We start from the raw sequence: 12,184 nt of genomic DNA on the forward strand, positions 1-12,184 counted from the left end.
AGGTGTCTGGTAAGGTACATCCCAAAAGGGCATTGTACTCAATTATGGGCCTGATGAGGGATGAGTAAAGAGGCACGATGACCTCCCTGATCTAGATGTGAATCCCTTCATGATTAGGTGGGCTATATAAAATGTTTTTCTAACCACTTTGGCCACGTGGTTGTCAAATGAGAGATTGCTATCAACTTGGGTCCCCAGGTCCCTAATTACTTCTTCTGTACTTAATGGATTACCACCTATGTGGTAATTTGTGGGCACTTTGTTTTTGCCAAAGGGGATGACTATACACTTTTTGGCATTTAGCTTGAGGCCATGGCTCTGGTACCAGTTGTCTGTTTCTATGAGGCCCTTTTGGAGGATGCTTGTGTCAGCTGGAGAGTCGATTATGGCACCCAGTTTGCAGTCATCTGCAAACTTGGTCAGCCACAGTCCTTCCGTGTTGGCCTGTACCTCTGAGAAATATATACCAAACAAGAGAGGTCCCAGGACTGAGCCTTGTGGGACACCACTTGTAACTGGTTTGGAGTCTGACATGGCTCCAGCAATTCTAACCATGTGGGTTCTGTCCTTGAGCCAGTTTGCAATCCATCTAGTGACATAGGGGTTTATATTTAAGCTGGTGAGCTTATCTATAATGCCCGAGTGGGTATTGTATTGAAGGCTTTTGCGAGGTCCAGGTAGGCTGTGTGGACCACCTTCCCTCACAATGGCCTTGGTGACTATTTCAAAGAAATCAACCAGGTTTAAGAGGCAGGATCTGTCCTTAACAAAGCTGAACTGGGTAGGATCCAGTGTCTGTAGGTCCCCAATATCTTTATTTATGAGGTCCATGATGATCCTTTCCATAGCTTTGCAGACCAAGCTAGTCAGGCTTATGGGGCGATAGTTTCCAGGATCCGTTGAGGCACCACCTTTATGGAGAGGGACCACTGTTGCTGTACGCCACTCTTTGGGCACATATCCTGTAGTAAGGCTGAGATTGAACAGTAGTTTTATGTTTGGGTTTAGCTCTTCTTGGAGTTCATGTAGGATGCAGCCCGGGACACCTTCTGGTCCCATTGATGCTGTGTTTTTGCTTTGGAGAGGCGGCTCTTACCTGAGCATCTGAGATGTCAGGGGGCAGCACTCTGCTGGGATAGATATTTGCCCTTTGGTGGGGAGGGGAGAAGTTTGCGCTGAACCTGTCAGCTAGGATGTTGGCAATGTCTGTGGGTTCAGTGTATTTTTTGTCATTTTGGACTAATTCTGAGCATATCTGGGAATTACCACCCAGGTTCCTAACATAACTAAAGAAAGCCTTGTGATTATCCTTAGTGTCCTGTGCAATTTTTCTCTCGAAGCTGGTTTTAGACAATTTTATGAGGGCCTGTATTTTTTTGCTAATACTGATCAGTGATGCCTTCCCTTTTTGGGATTTTGCTCTATCATTTAGTAGCTTCCTCCTTCTATTGTATAGTTTGTTTATGGCTGGGGTCCACCAGACAGGACGTCTGCCTTTGGAGGATTGGGTCTTGGTTTTATTTGGGATCGCATGATCCATGCATTCCTGAAGGTGTTCATAGAATGCATTTATAAAGGATTCTGTGGTCTGGGCCGTATTTTCCACAGGCCCAGGGGCTTTGAAGGATTCCACCTCGGTTTTGAGGAGTGTGAAATTTGCTTTAGAGAAGTTTTTCACTGTGGTTTTCTGGGCAGGTGGTGGGGTCGGGATGTGAATATCCAGTGAGATTAGTTTATGGTCTGATCTTACCAGTGAGGGATACACTTCTGGTCTGGAGCATAGAGGCCCCATGTTGGTGATGATCAGGTCCTGTATGTTTTCCCCTCTTGTGGGAGTGGTAACAAGTTGTTCCATAGCATTTGAGTTTATAAATTCTAGGAACCTTTGGGCTAGGGTGTTTGAGCTAGAGTAATGCTCCCAGTCTATGTTTGGGTAGTTGACGTCACCCAATATAATGGTGTTTGGAGAGACCTTCATATTTTCCAGTGTTCTCAGGAAGGCCGAGTGGGGTTCCTGGGTTTGGGAGGGTGGTCTGTAGCAGGCTATAAACTGGAAGGCAGTTTTACCCACTGTTAGTTGCACATGGATAGTCTCTGATGCTTCATGTTTTGCCACCAACCTGGAGGTGTGGGTATCTTTGATGAAAATCGATACTCCCCCTCCTTTTGCGGTTCGGTCCAAGTTTTGGGGCCGAAAAGCATGGTATGAGGTATAACCTGGTAGTGCTGGGGTGCTCTCGAGCCCTGAACCAGGTTTCTGTTACTGCACAGATATCGATGTTCTCCATGCTAAGGAGAGTTTTGAGTGCATCTTGAGGTTTAGACTTCTGGCATTGAGTAGCATTACTCTTAGTTTCTTATCCTTGTGATACCTATGGAGGTGGGTTTGTCTTTGAGCCTTGCCTAAAAAAGGCACTATGGGGTAGCAAGAGCCTTTGCCAATATCTGAAAGCCCAGAGGTGACAGGTGCAAGCCATCCCTAGCGAAGCATCGTGGCTTGTCGAGCATATCATCCCAAGCTGACAGCCATTGGATCCCCTTTGAATGACACCAGTACTTAAGCCAATTGTTGAAATTGATCATCTTGTCTTCATATTGTGGCATCATTCTTGGTGAGGGTAAGATGCTACTCAAGGTCAGGGTCATACCGGCCTGGGCTACATGCTCAGAGAGCTCCTTTATGTCTCTTTTCATGTAGTCCAGGGAGGTACGCCTCAGGTCATCCATACCAGCATGGACAATGACTGAGTCATATTTGTACTTGCCTTGGAGTGATCTGAGTGCTTGTGTTATGTGGCGGATCCTAGCGCCCAACAGGCTGCTCACCGTGACCCTCTCCTTGTTCAGCCTGATGAGCGGGATGTCAGTGTGCCTGACGATAGAGTCACCTATTACAAGTGTATCAGGTGTGTTGTTTAGTCTTAAGGGCTGTGACTGTTTGGTACACTGGCTTTGTGAGATATGTGTTGCATGTGTTTTGTTTTGGGGTAGCGGTTGCTTGGGTGTCTGCTTTGGAGGTCTCTGCTGCTTAGGCAGATCTTTATTTAGAGCCTCCGAGTATGTTTTTGTGTGATTATGTGTTTGGTTTGCTGTCCTGGTAGGTCTATGTGAGACTGGAATTGTAGTGAGTGTGGTTTCCTTCTCCTCCTGACTGGTTATGCCAGTACTGAGTTGAGAGAGCTTAGCCTCCAGTTTGGCTATATGGTTGCATCTCTCACATGTGTTGGAATTTGTTGGGAGGAGGAGAGGGTTGTCTGTGTACATGAGGCAGTTGTAACATTGCCTCAAGATTCCCAGATTCACCAGCTGGACCGGAGAGGAGATTGACAACTGACCTTTGGACATGCTAGAATAATATTGGGAATTCCTTAATAATTGAAAACCAGGGCCAGTGGGGAGTGAGGTTGTAGTGCTTTTAATTTTTAGTGCTGACTTATATAATTGCTTTAGTGAGCAAGTGCCAGGTAACTTAAGTGCAATGTGTTACAGGTAACTTAAATGCAAAAACGACAAACAGTAACTTTCTTTAAAGTGAAACAAGGAAATAAGTACAGTAAGCAATGCAGATATCACTAGTGATCCACAGAAGTGCTGAGAAGCCGCGTATTAGGTGGAATTAGCATTCCAGGGAAATAACAAGCAAACAAACAACAAGCATATAAACAAAGCTAGATTCAGCAGGCCTGGATCTAGTCTATGCTACAGCAAATGGAAGGATTCTTGGTTTTATTTGGGATAGCACGGTCCATGCAATCCTGAAGATGCATATAGAGTGCCTTGGTGTAGGATTCCGCATCCTGGATATCATTATCCTTCTGCAAGGGAATAGTGAAGCTTTCCACTTCGGATGCAAGTAGTTTGAAGTTTGCTTTGGAAAGGTTTTTGACTATGGTTTCTTTGATTGGGGGAGGTGGAGGAGTGAGGATGTCCAGGGTTATCATTTTGTGGTCGGATCTGACCAAGGAGAGGGTGATAATGGGTGTGGTGCAATGGGCACCCATATTTGTGATGATTAAATCCAATATGTTGTCCCCTCTAGTGGGGGAACATACTAGTTGTTCAAGGGCATTTGAATTTATAAATTCTATGAATCGCTGAGCATAGGAGTTGGAACATTGGTAGTTCACCCAGTCTATACCAGGGTAGTTGAAATCACCCAAGATTATGAATTACCAGAATTACCAAGCACTTACCTTTTAGCTGCCCGTTTGGGGGGAAAACTGGCACTTCATGCAAAAAACTGGCAACTTATAACCCAGGACAAATGGATTTTAAATATAGTGTCCCAGGGATACAGATTTCATTTCCACACGTTGCCAACACCAAACGGATGGCCAGACCTGCCCCCAAATTAGTGGGCAGAGGCTCAGAAATGAGTACTTTCCCTCCTAAACATGGGGGCAATTCAACCGGTACCAGAAGAGGAAAAGGGACAAGCTTTCTATTCCAGACTTTTCCTGGTACCCAGAAAAGACAAATCATGGCGTCCAATTCTGGATGTGTATACTCTAAACACTTTCCTGGACATTCCAAAATTCAAGATACTGACTCTACACCAATTACTTCCTATGCTAGGCAAAGATGTCTGGTTGGCAACTCTAGATCTAAAAAAGGTTTACCTGCATATCCCAATCAGGGAATCCTGCAGAAGATACCTCTGCTTCAAAGCAGGCTTTTTGCATTATCAGTTCTCTGCACTGTCCTTTGGCTTATCTACTGTGCCTAGGGTCTTTACAAAGTGCCTGGCTCTAGTAATTGCATTTTGCAGGCAAAGAAATATTCAAATATATCCATAACTGGACGATTGTCTAATTCAGGCAGAAAACAAGGCCATTCTTCTAAAACATCTGGCGTTTGTAAAAAGGGTTATAACTTGTCTAGGGTACACCATAAACGAAAAGAAATCACAGCTAGTATCCTCTCAAAAAATAACATTCCTGGGTGCAAGCTTGAATACATCTGCCCAGATGGCTTACCTTACACCAGAAAAGCAAATTCAGTTGGTCACTTACTTCATATAGGTGGCCACAAAAACCCTGCCATCAGCAAGACAAATACTGCAAGCCTTGGGGTTCATGGCCTCCTGCATTCTTCTAATTCCATATGCAAGACTGCATATGAGGAAACTTCAGTGGTACTTAAAAAGTTTATGGAGTCAACATTGTCACAGCCTGGAAACAATGATTCCTATCATACCTTGCCTGCAACTAGAGTTCCTACGGTGGGCAGAGGCCTGCCACCAAAACAAGGGACTGCCATTCACACTACCCCCTGCCGCCCAAACCCTGACTACAGATGCATCAGACTATGCATGGGGGGCTCATCTGGCAGGGAAGTGCATTCAGGGCAAATAGAGCTCGAATCAAATGCACCTTCATATCAATCAAAAAGAAATGCTAGCTGTACAGAAAGCACTGACAGCCTTCAAGGACTACCTTCATCCAGGGCAACTAATGGTAAAGACGGACAACACCACAGTTATGTGGTACATAAACAAGCAGGGAGGTACACATTCCTACCCCCTCTGCAGACAAGCCATGGCATTGTGGAGCACGACCTTGAGCTATCAAGTACAACTACAAGCCCAATTCCTGCCAGGAAAGCTGAATATTTTGGCAGACGATCTAAGCAGAAATCTCATGGACCCACACAAATGGAAACTGGAACCATGGATTTTCAACATGTTGACATGCAAATGGGGGAGCCCAGATATAGATCTCTTTGCCTCACTCCAGAACTACCAATTGGACAAATTGTGCACAAGAACTCCTCACAAAAAAGCCTGGAAAGTGGATGCTCTGTCCTACAGATGGGAAAAACATATCAGTCTATGCTTTTCCCCCTCTGCCTTTGCTCTCCAAAGTTCTACTAAAAGTCAAACAGGACAAACCAAAGATGATTTTGCTTGCTCCAGACTGGCCTCGCCAACACTGGTACTCACTCCTACGCAGTCTGTCACAACTTTCTCCATGGCACCTGCCTCACACACCTTCCTTACTGTCTCAGCAGAACAACCAAATTCTGCACCCTCAGCTCCAAACATTGAATCTTGCAGCTTGGCTAATCACTTAAATTCCCCCTTAGCATCCCTCAGCAAACCTGTGATGGATGTCATTTTGGAGGCGAGAAGACCTAGTACCAGAAAATCTTATGCTGACAAATGGAAAAGATTCTGTGCCTGGAATCAATCTCAGGGGATGACCTCAGCAGTGCCCAATTTACCTCAGATTTTGCAATACTTAACTGAGATGCTTCACAAGGGCCTATCTTTTTCTTCCATAAAAATCCATGCCTCAGCCATTTCAGCTCATTACAACACAGAACTTTCTCTCTTCTCTCATCCTCTGTTAAAGCAGTATCTCAGAGGGGCCAAAAACTTAAGGCCACCCAGGAGAGCTCCAACTCCTGCCTGGGACCTTAACTTTGTATTGGAAAAACTCACTCTACCTCCTTTCAAGCCAGCTGCTACTGCAGACTTAAAATTCCTTTCCTGGAAAACAGCCTTCCTTTTAGCAATCACTTCGGCTAGAAGAATTTCTGAATTACAGGCCCTTATGGCAGTGGAGCCTTTCATCATCTTTCATGTGGACAGGGTGTCACTCAGGACCAACCCATCCTTCATGCCCAATGTGGTATCCAGTGTGGCTCTTAATCAGTCCATTCATTTGCCAACTTTCTTTCCCAATCCACAGAACAAAGGGGAGCGGATTCTGCATTCATTGGATGTACACAGACAACTTAGATTTTACTTGGACAGGACTAAATCTCAAAGAAAATCTGAACAACTGCTGGTAGCATTTGCTACAGGGACAGAGGGAAAGGCTATTTCAAAGCAAACCATTTCCAATTGGATAAGCCATTGCATTAATTTCTGCTATAAGCACCATGGAAAACCTATCCCCCAGGGGATCAGATCTCATTCCACCAGGGCTGCTTCTACTTCTACAGCCTTTCTCAGAGGTGTTCCTACCAGGGATATTCTAGAAGCTGCTACCTGGAGTTCAGTTCATACTTTCACCAAGCACTATCACTTACCAATTTTCTCTAATTCCAGAACTGGCTTTGCCACTGCTGTTTTGCAGAGCCTTTTAGCCGGTCCTAATGCTGTATAAATCCATCCTCCCAACCTTAGCTTTGGGAATCTACCCAAATGTAATAACTGCAACAGTGAAACATGAAGAACAAAGTACAGTTGTGTGCACTTACCATAAATATAGATGTTCTAGTGTAGTCACTGTTGCAGTCCTGGTTACCCTCCCTCCAGCCCCTGTTTTTCTCTTACTATGCCTCTCCTTTATTTTTCTACACTTAAAAGCCTTTTTGGTGTATTTGCTTTTGTTTGGAGGTATATATTTTTGTGTTTAAAATTATTTATATATTTTGCTCCCCATTTGGGAGGCACCTGACATCTGGGGCAAGAAAAACCGATGTAATGGCATTGGCTGCATGTTTTATACCCCTGACGACCTGACGTCATGGAAGAAGGGACAGCAACCAATGCAGGACCCAAGACTTTGTTAATCAGGCCGACTGAGGGCAACCTGCCAGCAGATTATCCCAAATGTAATGACTGCAACAGTGAATACACTCAAACATCTACATTTATGGTAAGTGTACACAACTGTACTTTTTCCATTCAGTTGGGATGAAGCCAGTGCTTAGACAATGATTGAAAAGATTACCCAATGGTGTTGCTAATTCTTGTTGGAGACCATGGAGGATACAGCCTGTGATGATATCAGGTCCCATACATGCCGTGTCTTTCACCTTAGAGAGGGCATTTACGACCTGCTCTCTAGAGACACAAGGTGGAGGACAGGTGGAAAGAATGTCATGGGGTAGGTGTGGTGGGGACAGGAAAATGAAACTTTCTCAGAACCTGTTGGCTAATAGGTTTGCTATGTCCACAAGCTCACTGTATGTGGGATCATTAACTACCAATTCCATGCAAATCTGGGTCTTACCTTTTAGGCTACAAATGTAACTAAAGAATGCCTTATCATTTTATGGTTGTCCTTAGTTGAGAATGCTAATTTGGATTCATAGCTTGCTTTGGAGGACTTCACAGGAAGACTTATTTGCTTGTTTAAGCTGAGGATGGAGTGTTTCCAGCTTAGGACATGCTCCTGCTTACTTTTGAAAACAATTTCTTCCTCTTATTATGAAGCCTGTTAATGGCAGGTTTGATCGTCCTTGAAGAGCTTGTTTTGGTTCTATCAGGTATGGCCGTATCAATGCAGTTATACAGGTGTTTGTAAAAAGCATTGGTGTAGGACTCTGCATAGTTGCTAGTTCCATCTAAGGGGGAGGTACAGTGAAGCTATTTATGCCATCCCTTAGTAGAATGTAATCTGCTTTGGAGAAGTTTTTTACTTCAGTTGCTGCTGGGGGGGGTCTGGTGTGATAGCTACTTTGAATGAGACAGATTTGTGTTCAGATCTGACAAGGGAAGACCTCACAGTGGAGGCACTATAGTGGTCCCCCATATTGGTAAGCACCAGATCCAAGATGTTAGTGCCCCTAGATGGCGTATCCAACAGCTGGTCCAAGGAGCTGAAGTTAATGAACTTGAGGAACCTTTGGGCAAGTGAGTTTGAGCATGAGTAATTTACCCAGTCAATGAATGGGTAATTAAAATCACCCAGAACAATGGTGTTCGGATGCATCTTGATGGATTCTAGTAGATCCAAATAGGCAGAGTGAGTATCGTGATAAATGGAGAGGATTCTGTAGCTGGCAATGACTTCAGTAGGTATCCTGCCAACAGTTAGTTGCACCTGAAGTGTCTCCAGGGAATCATACTGTTTAACCAATCTGGAGGTGTATTTATCTTTAATGAATATTGATTCACTGCCTCCTTTAGTTTTCATGCCTTCACTTCATGGTCTGAACATGTGGTAGGAGGTGTAACCTGGAATGGCTGGGGTGTTCTCCACAGCCTTGAACCAGGTCTCTGTGACTGCACAGATGTCAGCATCTTCCAAGGTGAGGACTGCTTCAACTGAGTGCAGTTTCATGCTAAGACTCCCAGCTCTTAGCAGCATAACCTTGAGGTTGTTTTTTGATGAAATTTTTATATTGGGAATTGTGTCTTTGTGACATTGCCTAAAAGAGGCCCTATGGGGTGGCAAGAGCCTTTGCCAGTAGCCAAAATCCCAGGGGTGAAAGATGAAGACCATCTCTGGCAAAGCATCAAGGTCTATCGATCATATCATCCCAGGCTGACAGAAACTGGATCCCCTTAGAATGATACCAGAAACTAAGCCAATTACTGAAGTTAATGAGTTTCTGTTTATATTGTGGTATCATCCTAGGCAAGGCTAATATGCTACTCAAGGTTAAGGATATCCCTGCCTGTGACACATGATCAGAGAGCTCAATCATGTCTCTCTTAATGTAGTCCAGGGAGGTATGTCTCAAGTCATTCACACCAACATGCACTATGACTAAATCATAACGGTATTTGTTGTTGAGAGACTTGAGTGCCTGCATGATCTGATGAATCCTGGCACCAGAAAGACAGCCGACCATAACGTTCTCCTTGTTCAGCCTAGTGAGGGGGAAGTCTGTGTTTCTCACTACAGAGTTTCCTATGACTAAGATATTTGGAGTGGATGTATATTGCCTTATGGACTTTGATGGTGAGACACTTGTGCTTGTGTCATTATGTGTATTGTGTCTTTTAGGTGTTATGGTTGGTTTAGTATGTATGTATTTTGGAGGTGTCTGGTGTTTAGGTAGATTTTTTGTGAGTACCTCCATATATGTTTGTCTATGTGTATGCTGCGTGTTATGAGTAAGAGTTGTGGTAGGTGGCCTGACAACCTGCTCTGTATTGCTATCTGTTGAGTGAGAGAGCTGTGATTCCAGATTCATAATGTAGGTGCATCTCTCACAAATGGTACAGGAATGATTTAGAAGTAGGGTGTCATCAGTGTGCATCAGGCAGTTACTACATTGCCTCAGTAGACCCATGTCAACCAGGCTGGTAGGAGAAAAGATGGGAAACTGACAGTTCATGTTCCTAGGAATAATCTTGGACTGCCTATAACAGTTGAAGAGGAAGGTGTTAATAGGTTTAGGCGTGAAGAGCTCTGGTTTAGGTAATATTTGTGAGGGTAAAGAGAAGCATTTGTAACAGTCAATCCCTCTACAAAGTAATGCAAAATGCTGTGGGATGAGCAAACAGACGCAAACAAACACCACCCAGTTCAAACACAAGCAGAAAAACAGGGAACAGCCAAAGTTCAAATTATCCAATCAAAATGCCCTAAACAGAGCCCTGCAACAGTAACTGTAACTAGATCAGTCCAAACTGTACCTTCCTGCCATGAGGGCTCAGGCGGGGCCTCTCCAGGCAAAAGATTAACTGTTTTACAAGCTCCAAAGGTCACAAACAGTACTAGATTCAGCAAAACCCTGAGCGTAGTCTTTGCTAGTGTTTATCAAGTGCAGCAAACAATTAAAATGAACAAAACAAACAGATGAACAGTAATTACAGCTGTACGAGGAATTCAATTTGCAGACAATGTACAAAATGCAGTAAAATACAGTTGCGCAGTTTAAACAAACAGATATGCAGCAAATATTGTTTTAATCAGAAAGTGCAGAAACCAGTTGAAAATAAGCACTTATCATTTGTAGTCTCTCAGCAGGTACTTGGAAAACAGTAGAGCAAGAGCAGAAGGCCTAACTCACTGCAGCTTTGAGCAAACAAGCACAAAGTAGTTCAAACACAGGCTTTTTAAATCAGAAAAACAGGAAACCACCAAAGTTCAAATTATCCAATCAAAACACCCTAAACAGAGCCCTGCAACAGTAACTCTAGCTAGATCAGTTTGAACTGTACCTTCCTGCCATAAGGGGACAGAAGGGCCTCTCCAGACAAAAGATTAACTGTTTTACAAGCTCCAAAGGTTACAAACAGTACTAGATTCAGCAAAAACCTGAACCTAGTCTTTGCTAGTGTTTATCAAGCACAGCAAACAAGTACAATGAACAAAACAAGCAGATGAATAGAATTAAAGTTGTAAGAGGAATTCATTTAGCAGACCATCTAAAACTGCAGTAAAACACAGCTGCATAGTTTAAACAAACAGATATACAGCAAATATTGTTTTAGTTAATCAGAAAGTGCAGAAAACAGTTGGAAATAAGCGCTTATTTGTAGTATCTCAGCAGGTATTTGGAAAACAGTAGAGCAAGGGCACAAGGTCTAACTCATTGCAGATTTGAGCAAACAAGCACAAACTGGTTCAAACACAGGCTTTTTAAAGCAGAAAGTCAGGAAACAGCCAAAGTTCAAATGATCCAATCCAAACAGAGCCCTGCAACAATAACTCTAGCTAGAGCAGTCCAAACTATACCTTCCTAACATGAGGGCACAGGTGGCCTCTCCAGATGAAAGATTAACTGTTTTACAAGCTCCAAAGGTCATAAACATACTAGATTCAGCAAAAACCTGAACCTAGTCTATGCTAGTTTTTTTTTCAAGTGCAGCAAACAAGTAAAATGAACAAAACAAGCAGATGAACAGTAAATACAGCTGTAAGAGGAACTCAATTAGCAGACAGTCTAAAAATGCAGTAAACTATAGTTGCACAGTTTAAACAAGCAGATATGCAGTAAGTATTGTTTTAGTTAATCATAAAGTGCAGAAAACAGTTGAAAATAAGCACTTATAATTTTTAGTCTCTCAGCAGGTATTTGGAAAACAGTAGAGCAAGGGCAGAAGGCCTAACTTAATGCAGCTTTCGGCAAATAAGCACAAATCGAGAGTTGTTCTTTGTGCATGAACTGACTGTTTTATGATAGAAAGAAACAGTATGCACTTTTTAGGTTCCTTGGTGAAACATACATGTTTGTTGCATCCTGCTTTGTTGTATGCTGAAATGTAGAAGCAGGAAGACCGTCTGTTTCCTATTGTTGACATTTCAATACTTTGTCAATGGCTAGGTCACAGATTGCATCCTTATTTGTGGTTTGCTGTATTCAGAAAAGAGGGATAAGAACTTTGCATTTTTCCCACTTTCTCTGTTTTCTGTGATTCAGAGTTAATAATGTATGCAAATTTCAGAGTATGAGGGCATACCCACATCAAGTGGTGCAGGGGTCCTTGTTTCCAGAAAATAATTTTTCTGTGTTTTGTATCCTTGGGAGTGTTGCTTTTTTGAGCTTGCAGCAT

Source organism: Protopterus annectens, chromosome 17.part0, assembly GCF_019279795.1.
Source record: "Protopterus annectens isolate FY-2018-M chromosome 17.part0, PAN1.0, whole genome shotgun sequence".
NCBI classification, from domain to species: domain Eukaryota; kingdom Metazoa; phylum Chordata; order Ceratodontiformes; family Protopteridae; genus Protopterus; species Protopterus annectens.